The 9,521-nt window shown below is 35.6% G+C and overlaps 1 protein-coding gene across 1 annotated transcript in view; it reads right to left on the bottom strand.

Moving 5' to 3' along the window:
• GNGT1 (G protein subunit gamma transducin 1) overlaps window positions 1-9,521 on the bottom strand; it is a 337,517-nt gene extending 327,996 nt beyond the window's left edge. The window contains exon 1 of the mRNA XM_047849077.1: window positions 9,468-9,521. The gene's annotated coding sequence lies outside the window, so the exon portion shown is untranslated. The remainder of the gene's footprint in view (window positions 1-9,467) is intronic.

Raw genomic sequence — 9,521 nt, 5'->3', positions numbered from 1 at the left:
TCTTATATTTTATATTAAAATAACAGTGTGCTGGTACATTGACTGTGACAGCATTGCTAATTGTCTTCCTCCAAATCTATTCTTTCCATTCACCCTTCGTAACAGAACCCAATTCTTTTTGGGTTACAGCATTACTAGCTAAAAGATGACATGTTGCACATTTTCTTGTGAAAAAGTATTGCTCAAGTCAATGAGATGTGAGCAGAAGACTTGTGTCAGACTTCTGAGAAACTATAGGTTGCCTCTGAAGACTCTAAGGATGACAGAGTGGCAAGACAAAGGGAGATTAGATTGTTGATAATCCTGGAGTCACCACATGCCAGGGGCTCCTACCTCTAGACACCTCTAGAAGTGACGTAGGACTTTCCTTGTGTGTCAAGCTCCTATTCTTTTGGGTTTTCCCATTTTATATGACCAAATCTGATTCTAATCAATATAGGGCTAATTAAATTGAACCATCATCAACTTAAGTTGTCATTAAATGTTAGGTAATTTTACGTTAAAACTGAGGTAAATAATGAAAAGTAGATGATTCAAGCAATTAAAATTTATAAATGGAGTTTATAGCTGAGTTTGGTCCATGAGTATCAATATAATAATTATTTGAAAGCTGATCTAGGAGGAATGAGTCAAAGTTAGGTGATAATAGATAAAAATTGTCTTGAATTTCTTCCACATTCCTAGTATTACACACATGGAGCATAAGGAACAAAGACAACAAAGGGTTTGGACTATTTCCATACATAATTACTGTTCTTATGATGAAAGGAGAATATTCAAATGCAATATGTGCATTTGAATGCAGGGATTCATTTTCATCTCCAATTTGCACTGAAGTATCTATACTTTTCTATTAAATTATTTTGTTGAAGAAAATGTGCCATTTCTAAAGGTAATATGATTTCTTAAATATAAATCTTAGAATATTCCACTATACATGCAATTAATAATAAAAGAAGTAGATTGTGGAAAAGTTATGAATATGCTCGCTAAAATCTCTTCTCAAAATTTTGCTATAATTTGGCTGTAATTTTTCTGTTTTATCATCTATGTGGTGTTCCTCACCTGACTGCATAATTCCAGACTGAAAAAATGTATCAAGAGGTGTTGATCACAGGATAGGGTACTTCCAGAAGAAAGGAGAGAAGGAAAAGGAAGGCCATGGAACATTACTAAGTGGGACAGCAGGCATAGTTTTAAAATCTTCTTGTTAATTGAGAGAATGAAAAAATAATAAGAGATAGAATGTAGATAATCAGGCTCCACTTTTGCCAGGGAATGGGGAAGGGAATTCAAAATGGCAAGTCTTGGCAAAAAAAGGAACAGATCCATTTAAAGTGTCACACTGATCTGAAAGTATCACTTGTATACTCATTTTATCTTGTTTTATTCTTTATTGCAGACTAATTTATCTAACCCCACAACCTCAATCATCACTTGCTTACAGATGAGTCTCAAATGTCCACCTCCAGGCATCACTTCTGCCCTAAATTCTAGATCTGAATACTGTTTTTCTCAAATGAATGTCAGATAGGCATCAATAATCCCAAGACATTAAAAATGGAAAGTAACTATTTCCCCTGCCCTATTCCCAACTACATGCCCTTTACCTTCATTGATGTCATCACCTCTACTACCCCTTTTTACCTACTATCTCCCTCATCCCCAAATAGACTTATTCTAGCAAGGTTCTTTTTATTTATTTCCTCCATTTCATTGTCTTTGCTAATGATCTGAATTGGCCAGCATCACCCCAATCTCTCAGACCACTGGACATCCTTATAACTGGACTCCATCCTTCCTGGCCCTTTTCCTTCAAGTGAAGACAATTTATTTTCTAAAACCCAGATCTGATCATACATAACCTCCTTAAAAGCCTTCAATGACAATCCATCCCTTACCACCTTTATATTTTTACCTTCTGTCATTTATTTCCCATGACCTTATGCTCCAATGACATGAAGCAATTCACATTTCCTCAAATAAGATATGCACTTGGGGCCTTTATGACTTGCCTGGTGCTCTTTCCACTGCATGATATACCTTTACTTCGCTGCTGTTCATATTACATCTGTGGCACCTTCTTTGTGCTTCCTTGTCAGAATGAATTGTTTTCTCCTTTGTGCTCTTAAAGCATTTCATACACACCTCTATTAACACGTTTATAGTTTGTATGGTACTTAATTTTTTACTTCCTTTTCCACCACTAGACTGTGAGTTCTGTGAGAGCATAGATCTTATTTTATCCATTTTTATATCCTTACTAAGATAGCACCCTATCTTGTACATAGTAGGTGTTTGATTTTTCCAAGTTGATGTAAAATATACTGTCACGTTACCCAAATAAAAGTTGGTTTTTGTTTTATACGTTTTCCTCTCTCCCTGAAAAAACAATTATCTATTACTTTAGTTTTATTCTCAAAAGGTAATGACTTGAAATGAGCAGGTAATCAAACCTGGAGATACTCATACTATTCCATTTACACAGCACATTTTAAGTTCACCATAGTGCTTAATAATCACCCTAATTATTTATTAAAATTTAACTCTCTTTTCCAGTTAATTAAACTTGCATTTGGTAAAGCTATCCAATTTTGGCAGATAAGCAGCTTTTCTGTGCATATGTATATGTGTTAAAGGCTGACTGGATACAATTTTTATAGCAGTAGAAGTCTTCAAATTTCTCTTCCTACTTAAATACATGGCAACATCACTTCTTTAATATAGGAAGGCTCTCCCAAGGAAACAATGAGATCTATTACCTCTAAAGGGGTAAATCTTAAATAATTTAGAGAGTTGTTATTTTTTTCCTTTATATATCCCATGCTTATAGACTAAAAACCCTTTAAAAAAAACAAACACATAAATATCAAAATTCGATACAATGGGTTTTGGTCCTCCTAAATAATTTACCCTACTATGAGTAAATGATCTGGATTTTATCCTAACAACAACAAAACTCAGAGCCCTTATTACTTCAGACATTCCTATCTCAGAAATACACTAATTCCAACACAGTGTGGTCCTTTTCTAGGAGAAATTTGCCTTCCTCTCTGTTTTTGGATGCAGGTGCTATTTTTGGAGTACACAAGCAGAGGCAGACACATTTTACAGATGTGCAGAGTCTCTGGAACTGCTGACATGATTCTGGAGCTTCAATCACAAAAATATCACACTCCAGTAGGAGTCAATCTCCTTGTGCACCATTCTGTAAGTGGCTTCCTCTGGACATCCAAATTGGAATGGTGTTGAAAGTTGATTACAAATTCTTTTTTTTAAAGAGGGCTATATATTTTTTTGTTTTTTAAACATTTTTTATTCTACACTTATAGAATATTGTAAACATACCAAGGAAATACAGAAAATAACTTGGCCTTTCTGATAACCATCATCTACATTTGACAGGTGTTAATATTTTGCCACAATTTACTTCAGATTTTTTAAGGAAATCAAACTGTTTGATATCCTAACTCCCACTCCCCATCCTTTCTCTCTCTCCATCATCTAAGTGATAATACACAAAATAGTGGTATATCTAATTTATCGATGTACCTTAATGTAATACAAATATAAAGGACTTTTTTTAACTAAGGACTTGACAACACACACACACAAAAATGGATTCATTTAAATTTGTGAAACCATATTCTAGAGTCTAGAGCAGGAGTTGGCAAACTTTTTAGGTAAACAGGCAAGATAGTAAATATTTCAGGTCTCTGTTGCAACTGCTCAACTCTGCTTTTGTAGTGCAAAAGCATCCATGGACAACATACAAATGAGTGAGCATGGCTGTGTTCCCATATAAATTTATTTACAAAAATAAGTGGCAAGCCAGATTTGAATCATAGGCTAAACCATAGTTTAGTTCAAACCATAGACCTAAAATACTAATACAGAGACTAATACACAGACCCCTGTACTAGACAGCCTAGATTGAACTATTTAATTTTATTAAAGTTACCTAAAACACAATTATATCTAGAATAAGCCGTAAATAATATTCACTGTGGTTCTTATAATAACTACTCCAGAAGAGATAAAAATTATTTCCAATATCCATTCTCCCCTTCTTTTATGGTGACGTAATTTTTAGTACATGGTGGTCTGGAATAAAGATTGATTTCCCCATAAGATTTTCCCATGCTTCTTTGTCGTTTGTGGCCATATGACCAAGTTGAACCCAATGAACTATCAATACAGGAGTCACATGGCAGCATCTGTGAACTTTCCTTAAAAGAGAGCTGGCACACACCCTTTGATACATTTCCCTATGCTTCTGCATCCTGCTATTTGAAATGTGGTTGCAACCACTGGAACTCTGTCTTAGCTCATGAGGATATGAGCCTCACTGTAGGAATGAGAGAGCAACAAACTGGAAGAAACCCAGATCCTTGGGAACTTGGTAAGGACAGGTCCTATTAGCCATATTATCCCTCAAATGCCCATCTCAATATACTTTTTGATGAGAGAAATAAATTTTAATGTAATTAATCATAATTATTTGGGGTTTGTGCAGCCATACCTACTTCCTACTGATCTAACTTTCAGGCCTATTTAGTAGGCAGTAGGCATCCTCAGGTCTACCCAACATCAATATCCTTGTCTAACAGAGTCTCCTCCCTACACATCTAGATTCTGCATTGCTCACTTCTCTTCACCATGGAACCAGCCTAGGGATTGATCATATTTACCTACTTTAGGAAGTTATACAAAATACAAAAAGAAGTATCAATCGCCTCTCAATAGCTGTTCAAACCGTAGACCTAAAATACTAATACAGAGACTTTAGCCTTTTTATTTCTCTAATTCTGATTGATAACAATATCTATAGCAGACTCAAAAGGTAAAAATTTCGGTGTGCTTTGTTCTAAATGCTTGAGCCTGTTACTCTGAATAACAAACTTCCTTTAGCTGTAATGTCAAGTGTTGTTTCTACACATACCCTGACATAATGGCAGTTGATGTTGTTACTTAGGCTGCCATGGTTGTGACTGGGGAGAAAAAAAAAAATGAGATTCCAGACTGGGAAAAACCTGAAAGGAGTTACCCCAATATATACAAACCATGTAATCTATACTTTGAACTTCCTATCATATGCCACCCTAGATATAGCATCCTAAGTTTAGAATAATTCACTTCATCTCTGTTTTTATGTAAAACACTTTTATTCGTCAGATCCTAGATGATGACTGGAGGAGGTAAGTTGCAAAGAGAATTACAATCCCAATTTAAATGTAATTTAAAATAGGAAAAAGATAAGCAGATACAATTAATATTTCTAACATGGAAAAACTACTAGGGAGAAAAGAACCAGAATGTTAATGTTGCTTATCTCTGACTGGTGAAGTTATAGGTGATTTATTTCTTCCTTTTTATTTTCTAAATATTCTACAAAAAACATTTACTACTTTTGAAAACAGAAAAAAAAATGTATGACTCAAGTTCCTGAAAAACTCGATTAAATAAAGAAAACACGTAGAATGAAAAATATGAGAAAAATCAACATGGCACAGCAATTAAGAGCAAATAATAGATCAACAGTTCTCATTTATTTGCATTAAAAGAAGACAACAAAGATACAGCTCCCCTAAAGAGAAAATGGCCCAATGTTCAATATCTCTTTGGTTGGTTTTGGAACACCTGGGCAATTTGCCTTCCATATAGTCTCTTCTCTCAGCCTTTGAACCTCAGTTTCCTCCTCTGTAAAATTGTATACATCCCTCAGAGCTGCAGCGAGGACTGAGAATTGTGAAAGCACCTGGATTTCAATTTCTAGCAGATGAATAATCAATTCCTATCATTGTAATAGCAGATGTTAAATCAATTCATGAAATGCTATGTGAGTGCACACTGAGCATCAGTGCTGTGTGGGAAAGAAAGATAAATGGGGAAGTCTCCCTGCACCCAAGAATGTCACAATTGAGTGAGAGGGATAAGACATATACACAAATAGTTACAATGCAGTGTTCCTCATAAGAGAGAAACAAAGCACAATAAAGCTGAGGGGCAAATTAAAAGTTTTACAGGGTAAGAGTATTACAGTGTAAAGATACAAAGAAACATTCTGATAACGGAAATGAAAATTATGAATTCTAGAGTTGGCTGTCCCAGAAACTGTGTGACCCAGGACAGGGTTACAAACCCTTTCTTAGTTTCAGATTCATCATTTTTCCTATTAGGAGGATTTTCCCAGAAGATCTTTAAAGTAACTTCTGCTTTTATAACAAACACTGATATAGTATTTCATGCAAGAACTGATCTAATTTCTTCATAGCTACAGATAGTGTGTGTGTGATATATAGTGAAAGGGTGTATATATATAATTCTCTTATAAACCTTAAAATATGAATGCAATTATTATTAGTCTCTTTTTTTCTGCTGAGGAACTGAAGCACAGAAAGATAAACTGCCTAAAGTCACATGACTAAGAATCAAAACCAGGCACTCCCCAGTCAATACCATCTGAGGGAAGCCTTGAAAGATTTTTAGGCTTCTATAAGAAGTAATGAAAACAGGAGTACTTTTCAGAATGGAAACTCACCATGTTGCAAAAGCAGAGAAGTTGATGAGCAAGAGAGCTTTAGGGAGGCAGCATGTGATTCCAGGAAGAGTATACCCTTGAATCTAAATACAAGAGTTAGAATATTTATTCATGGGGTGCCTGGGTGGCGCAGTCGGTTAAGCATCCGACTTCAGCCAGGTCACGATCTCGCAGTCCGGGAGTTCGACCCCCGCGTCAGGCTCTGGGCTGATGGCTCAGAGCCTGGAGCCTGTTTCCGATTCTGTGTTTCCCTCTCTCTCTGCCCCTCCCACGTTCATGCTCTGTCTCTCTCTGTCCCCAAAATAAATAAAAACGTTGAAGAAAAAAAAAATTAAAAAAAAAAGAATATTTATTCATTTTGTGACAGTAATAAATTTACTTCAGTACTTTAAGCTTTAATTATCTGTAACTTAAGGATAACAGCATGTATCTTGGAGGGTTCAAATGAAGATCAAATAAGATAATGCATGTAAAATACTAAACACAGTACCTGGCACATGGCAAGTACCTAATAAACTGAAACTATTGCTACTAATGGGTGGATAGCCTACTTTGGCCAAAACATATTGGGATCAAGTGAGAACTGGATAATGATTGGCAACAAAGGTAGTTAAGATACAACTTGGGAAGATCTTCAATATCTGACCAGGAAGTTTGGATTTTTTATGGAGTCATTTAAAGTTTTTAAGGAGCGAATTTTGTATGTCTACAGTCAATAGTAAACTTGTTTGAGTTTCATGAGCACTCACGTGGTGGGCAGGAGGAAGAGGGTATTGAGAGAGGATCCCAGGCTAAATAATAAAAATGTATGGAAAAGAATCCAAATCCATTTACAAGGACACTGGCTCAGACCTCCCTGTTTACAGGATTGTTGAATTTTATGGATAGAAAGATACATTATTATATTCTGAAAGTGTCAATTTCTAAAAGGCTGAAATTATAGAAAGGAATTTTTAAATAGGAAATGATTGAACTGCCTTTATTCATTTATCATCTAAAGGTCAATGTCAAATCTACAACTTCTCATTTTGAGCAAATAAAGATGTGTCCAGAGGGGAAAAAAGACAGAAAATAAAACATGAACTAAATAAAAAGAAAAAAAGTCTGAATTCAACCTGGTTGGACAATCAGAAGCTGAGAATGAATGTGGAGTCAGGCAATTCCACCAATGAAGAATCAACATGTTTGTTGAATATGGGCTGTACACCTTACATTTTGCTAAAGGCTTCACATGCTTTGTTTTGATTAATCCCTACAGCATACTCACAGATAAGTGTTTTATTTATCACCATTTTTCAAATGAGAAAACTGAGGCTCAGAAACAGTAATTTGTCAAGTATACAGAGGTGTTAAAGAGTTTGAACCAGGACTGAAAACCAATCTTTGCTGTTCTATTATTTAGTGCAAACTGTTGACACCACTCTCAGGACCACTTCTGTGTACATCTTCACCACCACCACCATCACCATCATAACCCCAAGCAACACTGCTATCACCATCGTGACTACAACCATTACTTACTTCCATTTCACTCAACATTACTGCTACTGTAATGACTACAAACAGTATGCCCACAACCACCCTCACCACCAGTACCACCACTGATACTAAGCACCTTCACCAGCAATACTCTCTTCTTCTCTAAGGAAGGCTAGTTTCTTTAGACCAAGTACCCCTCCAGAAGAAATCATTTTTATTCATAAAATTCGTATTCATAAAATCTCCCAAGAATAAATTTTTTTCCCAGATTTCTCCTACATGAGGAGCATGTCCTCATCAACAACACTCCCTTCCCAGGACAACTGTCCTTAGTATTTTTACTACAAATAGTTGTTACAATATTTTGATATCAAGAAGACAAGGCCATACAGTAATGTATTTATTATAGGTAAAAATATTTCTAAATTTTAAAAGAATAAAGTTTATAAGATGAAGGGCATATTTAAGGGAGATGATTCTAAAGCCATACTACTTAAAGAACGATCTGTAAACCAGCATCATGGGCATGAGAGCCTGTTGGAAATGCAGAGTCTCAGGTCCTTGATCTGATAAATCAGAATCTGCATTTTAACAGGAGCCCCAGGTGATCTATAACACATTAAAATTTGAGAAGCCCTGCCTTAAATTCCTTAATCAAATCTGTCATTCTGCATATAAGAGTGGGTGATTTTTGTCCATTTTTTGAAGAGCTCACTCGGACTCTAAGAAACACAGAAACATTTATTTTTAAATAATAGTATACAGCTTTTTAAAAAAGCTAAGACTCTAGCTGGCTGATCACTGAGTGATGGAAATGAAAACAAATATTCTTCTTAGAAAGGGGAGGGCAGGCTGCAACAAGGAGAAATTTTGAGTATATGCGAAAGCAGTATCAGAAAAGGGTTAAAAAAGTAAAATATGAACAGTTATTTGAAAGAAATAATAACATAGAGAAAACATTCTTTAAATAGAACAGAAATAAAGAGGACATGGGAAAATGCTGCCCCCCTTTGAAGTAAAAAAGGGAAAGCTGGTAAAAGCTGATGCTAAAGTGGCAGAGGCTGTTAATGAGGTTATAAAGACGAGTTTTTCACTCCCTCCCCCTCTGTATATAATAATCTGCACTCAAATTAGTACTCTGTAGTCAATTTTTAAGAACAACAACCTCAGTGACTAGGGTAGTTTAAGAATCACCCCAGGGATGAAATACCTGATCTCGTGTCTCCTTCATCTCTGTTAACCCTTGCTCCTAGTTACGCTCTTTCTCTTTATGCTGAAACACATCTTTAACTGCTTAGTTTCCACCTTCGAAACTTGCGCGCTCCCTAGTTATCATCTTCTTCTGTGAATAACATATGTAATTAAAATCAGTTTTTGAAGTATGTATAGATTCCTGCCATAGGTCTATCCTTTAGAATCAGGATTTCAGGAAATTAGAGAGACCTACCTAATGTAAAGCGGTCCACCGAATTCTTCATCCTTTAGAAACCGGTGTCTCTGT

This window comes from Prionailurus viverrinus, chromosome A2, assembly GCF_022837055.1.
Source record: "Prionailurus viverrinus isolate Anna chromosome A2, UM_Priviv_1.0, whole genome shotgun sequence".
Classification (NCBI taxonomy): domain Eukaryota; kingdom Metazoa; phylum Chordata; class Mammalia; order Carnivora; family Felidae; genus Prionailurus; species Prionailurus viverrinus.
The sequence above is the reverse complement of the archived record's forward strand: the minus strand, read 5'-3'. Positions and strand labels throughout refer to the sequence as shown.